Source organism: Mytilus galloprovincialis, chromosome 12 (genome assembly GCF_965363235.1).
Source record: "Mytilus galloprovincialis chromosome 12, xbMytGall1.hap1.1, whole genome shotgun sequence".
NCBI classification, from domain to species: domain Eukaryota; kingdom Metazoa; phylum Mollusca; class Bivalvia; order Mytilida; family Mytilidae; genus Mytilus; species Mytilus galloprovincialis.
The window spans coordinates 32,334,027-32,343,224 of NC_134849.1; the positions used below are offsets into that span (position 1 = coordinate 32,334,027).

Below are 9,198 nucleotides of genomic sequence, written 5' to 3' on the forward strand. Positions count from 1 at the left end.
ACAACACATTATCCCCCTATGTAAAGCTTTCAAAAGAATGGTCTCTGGTTTTTATTATGTTGTGAAAAAACGGAAGTGTACCCCTTCTGAGCTAAGTCTGGTGATCAATCAGTTGCGATGTTTTCTTTTTATAAACCGGTAATTCATGAGGTCTTGGGCACAGTCATAGTATTTTGAAAAAGTTAAAGAAACCAAAACATAACGCGAATCAGCCAAACATACCGGTATCCTTTCATTATACTGTAAATTTGAAAAATATTTTGAAAACGTTGACCATTATAGTTTTGACACATACATGAGATGTTTGAATCTGAATGCCAACTTAGTTATATTCGGTTTTGTTGTTCTGATGTGAAATTTGTCTTCAACGGACAGTGTATGTCATTCGAAACAGTAAATAAATTTCAGCTAAGTGATTGGTGTTCACTACTTTTCTTCAAATTTTTCCTCGGATCATATTAAACTCTTTCTCATCAGAGTCCTCTTGTGCAATTTTTCTTCTTTTCAATTGTCATTTTCTTCAGTGTCGAATATATCATATATTCTCAAATGTTATTAAGTTTACACTTGTGTGGCATTCATTGTGCCTTTGATGCTTCGAATATTCATTATATCAAAAATAAAGTCAGATATCGAAATCTCTTTATCGGAATACGTATTGACTCTCCTTTAAAAACTCACAAGGTATCAACCAGATTTCGGTGAAGTTTCTTGTTGGAGCAGTAACACTTTTTTAAATACGACACATCAATTTCCCAGAGATCATGTTGTTCACTCTAGAATTTTCTGGGGAATATATTTTTGACAAATTTTTCTTTGTTATTTATTTTATGCATGTCCTTTTGCCTGTAAATGACAATTTGTCAACAAGATATGATTTTTGAGTTTCTCGTATTTATTTATGTATCAATACACAAACAATAAAAAAAAACAGCCAAAAAAACACTTATTATCATTGTTTATTTGTTAAACATTTTTTATTTTTTATTTTTTTTCTAAATTTGTCATGGAAAAACTCTCCTCCAAAAATAGACCAACTTTTCTACTTTCCGTTTGAATGACGGAAACTTCAAATCATTGGTGTCTTTAACATATTGTAGAGGTATTATTGGAGATAGTTCAGTACCTATTGTTTTATCAACTTTCAATGGGATTATTCTCTGTGTTATTTGTGGGTCTTGAAGGCGAAACATCTGATTTTTAAAGCTTGCTTGTGGATCCGACTCAAAATTTTTCGTTTGAAAAATAAACATTAGTCTACATGTATTAAACATAGTAAACATAGTGCTTAGCAAAGGACTTTCCGGTGTTGACAAGTCAACTTTAAGATCAGGTACACCGATATGCTCTATTAACATTTTTTGGCAGGCTTGAGCCTCAATCGTGTCTGTATCTGAATGTAGTATTACAATATCTGTGCAAAAATTATCTGTAAAAAACAAATATATATATATAGTAATTCTATTCAGCTAATAAGTTTAGAAATTGAAATAAATCTACCTATCTTTGGTCATTCGTTATCAAGATTGTTTTGATACGTGTAATTTGAAAATGAAATGGAAGGATGAAATAGGTATACTTTAATGTGTGTAGGTTTTGATGTTTATCTATTTGAAAATGTTTCACGAATGTAACCAGAGGATTTGATAGTTATTTCAATATAAAAAATGAGATCTGGTATGCTTGCCATTAACTATCTACGAAAGTTTAGATAAGCTGGATGTAAGCAATTCAGGGCAACTGTTCGGCTTTCAACAAGGAGAATAATCCATACCACATAGTCGGTTAATTTCAGACCTGATTCAGCAATTAAAATTTTACAATGATAGAAATCCTGTAGAGCTGCTTCCCTTGCAATCAAATTAAGCCGAGGCGGAGTATGTTTTAGTTGTGTTTGGTTAATATCTAGTGGTTACTATTTCGTGCACATTCAGGACACAGATTTCTTTTGTGGGCATACAATTCGTCAGAACTTAGAATCCATTATCCTTAAGTTGAATCAAGACTCAATGTGGAAAATTTCACCAACATTTATAAAAATACCCGACAGTGTACTGAGTATGGCTCCGTTAATATAGACATGGGTGGTACGGATCTCACAGGAGCCAGAAAGTAAGTCAGAACACACTTTATTGAATGCTTGAAGATTATTTAAAAAAAAGAGTGAGTTAAATTACATAGGCGCTTTTTGCATGAAATTGGAGGCATAAAGAGTATAAATGTACCAAACTAAGACACTTATTTTTAACATTTTCAACTATTTATTAATGTAAGATGAAAATGAAAATATTCATCAAAAGTATTAAAGGCAATTTATACTGAACATTTACAGATTGCGTATTTAAAAGAAATGCGCTTTACATACCTGTATCTTTATCTGGACCTATATAAGCAACATATATTAATATAATTGTAATATAACTGTGTGATTCTGTATGTGTTATATAAGAACCATTTAAGCTTTGTTATAACATTACGGATTCTCATTCACCAGGGACAAACTTTTAGGTATTTGTATTATATTTTTATGTTGTTATTTTCAGTATTTCTGTGTATTGATCTTCATTTTGAAGAAATTAAAACATAGTTTTGCAATGCTACTATTTGTCTGATAACTGCATTAATTGGTGTCGGATGTGTGTGCTCCAAAATTGTAAATAAACCAAATCAATGAGGTATACACATATGTGAGTTGTTCTTTCCATTTTATCAGTAATGAATAAATAAGTTAGTACTTTTTTACCGGCGAGTCTATCCTAAAAGACCGTACAAGAGCTGTATAGCCAGTTAAGGTCGTTAAAAACTTCCTTATATATATAAACGACAGAACTTTAGTTATATGCAGTGTGAAATGCCAGATGTTCATATTTTGTTTATTTAATACATGTAGATTGGTTCAACAACACATTGATTAAAAATCAATAAATTATATAACCGTTAGCTAATATTTCGTTTTTATCGACCACATGCTAGTCCAGATCTACAAGTACTTATCTTTTTTCATAATCAATTCATAAGGGATTGTGAAAAAATACATGAATATTACAAACACACAAAATTGAAACTTAGTATTTCTTATTGAAATTAAAAAACATTACAGAAAAATTGTATTATTTAAGTATGATAGTGTAAAATTTGTAATTCATTTTTTCAGCCTTGGAATTAAAGGAGCAGGTTAATGTAACCACATCGGAGGAATTCTGTTTGCCATAAATGACTTTTGAGAAAAGGGGCTACATCATAGAACAGAGAAGGTTTCGTGTACATCTAAATTAAATGGATGGATTGTCTCAAGAAACTTGACAGTGAAACCAAAGCCATTGAAAGACATGAAGGTGAAAAACATTATGTTTGGGAAACAGGATGTAAGTGAGCGAGCAACTGTCAACACATTTCAGCCACGCACACCACAAGACCGAACTCTTGATACATACGCTTTATGTAAATTATATGAAAATTTAGAAGAAATGCACCTAATTCTTCATTTTTTCTTAACCATGATCTCCCTTTGACATATGAAGATGAGAATCATGATTTTGCTGACAGCATTTAAAGCACAAATGTTGCCATGAACACTTCTGTGTCTGCAACAGCTTATTTTGAAGCATTTAAATATACAGAGAAAGCAGTGGTTCCTCCAAAAACTCTACCTATTTATTTAACACAAGTTGATAATGAAATTCAGGATGACATTGAAATAGACCAATCATTTATTGCAAAATTTGTGAAGCACACTACAGATCATACATTGAGTGATAAGCAAATACGGCAATTAGAACAATTAACAAAAGGACAATCGGATAATTCGTTTCGGAAACAAATACACATACTTAAGGCAACAGCATCAGATTTTGGTAAAATTATCAACTGTTCAAGGAATCCAGACAGCCTTTTGAAGGCTATGTTTTATAGTGAGCCTCATTCAGCAGCTCTATCTTATGGAAAAGAAAATGAGGATAAAGCTATTGAAGCTTACAAACAATATATGGATAGTAAAGGTAGCAATGTTCAACTGAGTCAGTTGGCAAAATTTTATCGAAGGACAGACAATTGTCAATTGATATGCTTTTATTCATGTTGATCCGTTATAGCAATGCTTTCAGCGGGAACTTCTCCATTAATGTTAATAGTGCTTCTTTATTTTCATATTCATTTATGATAATTATGTAGGTGCAACAGCTTGCTATGAATAGAATTTAAACTGAAAATGTACGAGTTGTATATTAAAAAGTTCTGAGCGTTACATACCTGTAGCCTTTTCCGCCTCTAAATCACCTATCAATTGAAAAAAATATATATCAATATGCAATTTTCAAAACAGTGTGATATACAAGTCTTGTGTATCATGTTATTAAAGAACCAATTTAAGCTTTGTAAAAACATTATCGTTTTAAGGTAAAATGTAGCACAATACAAAGATTTTTTTACTTCCAATCTCCACCCTTTAAAATGCTGTTACTTTCTTAAGACTGCATATAAATTAATTAAAGTGGTATATATAGATAGATAAAAGAATAATCTTTTAAATGAAGGCAATATTTTTGATATGCCATCATTATGTAATCAATCATTATGCAATTAATGTCAAAATCTTGGTAAGTTCACTGGAATGAATTTAGCTCTTTCATCCCTATAACGAAACAGGAAATTTTAACAAAATCTAAATCAACACAGCGGAGCTATAAAAGTTTGTCTCAAATTATCGCTATCGTATTCCATTCTCTCATAAATCTATAATTAGTGTAAACATCCTTACCACATAAAAGTAGTTTATATTTGATAAGGTGTAAAATTTGATCTATGCATTATATCAAAAATCTGAGACACTCTTTTGTAGATATTGGCTTAATGAACAACATATAATAAAATCAACCCTCTCGGAATATCCATGAAAAAGCTAATTTCAATTGAAAGTGGAAATTTCTTGTAAAATTTTGAAGACACAGTTAATATTATAATTGATTATGTAATTCTTGTGTAATATTAAAATTTGAAAGAGCAACCTGTTAGCTATCCATAAATACCACTTTTATAATTTTTCAAGCATTATAAAGAAAGTTACAGCAATTGAAAACTGGGGAATTGGAGATATAAAATCTTTGTATTGTGCTACCTTAAGGGGGCTCGCGGGTATAAATTAATTTTTTTCAATATAGGATTTCGCAATATTTTTTATAAATGAACTTTATCATATACTTTATAGAAAAATGAAATAATAAATTGGGGTCACCGTTCATTTAAGCTCACAATCTGCCTACGAAAGAAGCATACATTTTTGTAAATGTCCTTTTTTTCTGTTAAACTAATAGGAGAAATAGAGGTAATATCGAAATAAAAAAAACAAAATTACAGAAATCGCTTAAATTTTACAATTATTTAGTTTATGTACAGCTTATTTGAAAACAATAATAAAAATAAGGTCACCGATGTGTTAAAAAAAGATATTTCAATTTTAAAGCCAAAAAATGGCAATTTTGCATGAAAGGGAGATAATTTGGAGCTTTTTAAATGATATAAACATGTAAAAAGTCATCTGGGGCTAAACCGAATCGATTTTTTGTGTTGATTTTTGTACTATATCATAAAGTAATAACTAATAGTGTAATAAATAAAATTTGTAATGAAAAAACAAATGTTTGATTTTTCGTTGAAATTTTTGTACCCTCGAGCCTCCTTATAAACAAACTGTCTTGGGTGGGGCTCATATGTACTGTTTTTGCTATTTTCGGTATTCCTGTGTATTATTCTTCTATTGAAAGAAATACATAAATAATACGATCATGATATTATTTGTTTTATATTTGCATAACAAAATGTCAGATGTGTGTCTATTTAAATTGGATTAATAAAATATATAATCTACTCTTGAAATATTGTCATTTGAAATAGTTTTTGAGACTCACATTATGTTTTTCAATAAAATGGTTTGGTAAGGACCTCCTAGGTGCCAGGAAATATTTCAGAACTCATTTTAATTTAATGGTTTACGCTTTGTTAAAGAGAGAAGTGAATTACAAGTGCGCTTTTTGTATTAAATGAGAGGCTAAAAGAGCATAAATGTATAATATATAATGCACATGAAATTTATCAAATAAAGAGCAAACGAATGATAATAAAAACTTAACATTTACATGTATATGAAATAGTTCTGAATGATACATACATGTAGCCCCTTGCAACACACACTGATCTATAACATGAAAGATATATACATATCAATAATCTTAAATAATATGATTTAAAATACTGTTTTTCAAGTTATAACAAAACCATCTTATGCTTTTAGTTACATGGGTTTTTTTCCACCAGGAACAAACTTTACATTATTTTTCATATATTTTTATTTGGTTATGTTCTGTAAGTCTATTTTGACATGAAGACATTAATAAATAGTTCAACCATGTTACTCTTTGCATCCTCTGGTGTTGTATGTGTGTCCACTAAAATGGGATTGTATTTTAACGAAGTCAATACAAGGATCAATTAAACAAATTTCAAAGAAACATGTTCTGTAACAATGATATCCAGAATAATGAATTGAGTTTATGCTTTGGATGTTATGGTCAAACCTGCTATAAGAAAGTAACACTTTACAAATGTGCATATCTTATTGTATAATGGATTACACATGTGTCGAGTTGTAATTGGTCAAACAAGTTATACATAATTGAAATTCAACCAATGACGTAACGTAATTTTCATTTTGGTGTACGAACAATTATATTACCCATAGTCCTTAAGATTCTGAAAAGCGAATTATGCGATTTACACATCAAATACACAAATTAATGTCTATAGGTTGCATTTCTGTAAATATCTTCCATGCAATTCCCCATAGGAACTCAACAACTGTACCACTTTTACTATGAAGTTTTGAAAAAAATATATCCTATATATAGCTAGAATGGAAAGTTCAAAGGCACTACTATTTTTTCAAAGGTCAACATATAGGCTTTGCGTCATATTTTCAACATTTATATGCCCCAAATTTCTAAGAGTTTAAACTTACACTAAAATTATATACTACCCTTACCAAGACTTAAGGAGTTTTATAGATTTTAATATGACTGATATGCATATGCATATTTACTGGTAACATTCCCAAGTTATGTCTCTACGAGATGAAACATAGAGATCATAACTTGGAACAAGTACGTAAACAAAATTAATTATCTATGAATATTATATAACTCCCTACACTAACATTTATTCAAATAGAAAACTCACTAAAAGCACTTTAATTTTTCTCACAACAATACTTATGTATCAGAATTATAGCCTTAAAGAAATCACTTCAAACACTTTTGGCGACAACAACCCGACCATAGAGCAGACAACAGCTGAATGCCACCAATGGGTCTTCAATGTAGCAAGAAACTCCCGCACCCGGAGGCGTCCTTCAGCTTGCCCCTTAAAAAATATGTATACAAGTACAGTGATAATGGACGTCATACTTAACTCCGAATTATACTTTAATTATTGCCAGCTTACCCAATAAACATGTTTTACATGAAATGTCTATTACCTGTTTGATACTATTCTGAGAACAAATTGAAAGCATTTCAGAATACTATCAATGTAATATTTAGCAGTTAATCATTCCAATATTCAAGATTATATAAAGTATCCAATCTTGCCTCTGTCTCAAGTCCACATCTTAATGTATGCCTATTTGTCAATGAACGTTTACAATTTCTGCCTCAAATGTTCAGTTTAGAAATCTTTTTAACATAATTTAGCTAATATATGAACTAGAAGTGTTTAAACAAAGCCATATTTGAAAAATAATATGTATGAAGATACCAGTCTGATGTATAAATTAAAAACGTTTTATAGAAAAAGTTTTATAGAAATGACTGCTAACATATAATGTTTACATAACTTCCAAGCACATTTATTATTTTCTATACAAAAGACCTGTAAAATAATAAAATCAAGTTAAATAATTTATTTGTAACTCAGGGGAAGGCATTTTTCTCTCTTTTTTTTGCCCCTGGAGCTTCACATTTCTTAATTATTCTGCTGTTTTTAGCAATATGGGATATTTAGTACATATTTAGGATAGGCTATACTATTGAAAGTTTTATTGAGTTATTTTTGTGTTTCTAGCTTGTATTTGTTAATGCCAGGCCACAAACAAGCACTTGATATTTGAGTTTCAATGACTGCGAAGAGTAAATATAAAACTTCTAAACAATTCAAAATACAAATATGCATGTATTGTTAATTCAACTTGTATTCAGGGCGTTAAGTAAACTATGCATACTGTATGTAAACTGTTATTAGGCCAGGATGTTCTCAATCTTCAGGAAATATTTATAAAACTTTCTATTTGAGTTAATTTCATTACATTTTCTAAGATAAACTAGATTTGGTGAAATTCTGTATTACCCCTTTTTCACCCTGTATAGGTTGCATTTCTGTAAATGTCTGCAATACAAGTTGCCATAGGAACTTCTTTTACGTCGAAATCTGTACCACTTTTACTATGAAGTTTTGAAGAAAAAAAATATATCCTAGAAAAGACAGTTTAAAAACACTTCTTTTTCGAAGGTCAAAGTATAGGGCTCTGATAACTTCTAAGAGTTTAAACTTACACTACAATTCTAAACTACCCTTCTCATAACTTTAGGAGATCCACAGATTTCAATATGACTGATATGCATATGCATATTAACTGGTAACATTCCCAAGTTATGTCTCTACGAGATGAAAGATAGAGGTCATAACTGGGAACCAGTAGGTAAACAACATTAATTATCTATGAATATTATATATCTTAAAAAAAAGGTATGTGACTAAAAAATTCAAAATTGACATCTCAATTGCTTGTTGGAAGTACTTTCAATATCTTGAATCCTCGATAAAACATGAATAATTGTGAGATAGTTGTGAACTGATATGCATTAAACCCTTTTGGTGTATTACAGAGTGGATCCGCATAATTTTTCAATAACTAGTTTTTGAAAATTGTAATAGTATGTAAGCTTGTGATTAAGGTTGTTTTAACTGAACATAAACTTGTGGTATATAACCTTAGCTTTACATACCTGTGGGTCCTAGAGAATGCTCACCTATATAATGAAATATATATATATATGCAATTGTTTAAACCTTTTTTTGTCGTGTCATTTTCAGTTGCCATGCTTTAGACATAATTACAGTTCCAATATAAAAATGAGAATTTTGGGTATAACA

At 30.1% G+C, this 9,198-nt stretch overlaps 1 long non-coding RNA gene across 1 annotated transcript; it reads right to left on the reverse strand.

Moving 5' to 3' along the window:
- Positions 1-945: 945 nt before the first annotated feature.
- Positions 946-6,192, reverse strand: LOC143054724 (uncharacterized). The gene is made up of 4 exons (XR_012971805.1): positions 6,164-6,192; positions 4,249-4,275; positions 2,366-2,383; positions 946-1,429 (listed from the first exon to the last, which is right to left on the reverse strand). It is a non-coding gene; the product is annotated as an uncharacterized LOC143054724 (long non-coding RNA).
- Positions 6,193-9,198: the final 3,006 nt, after the last annotated feature.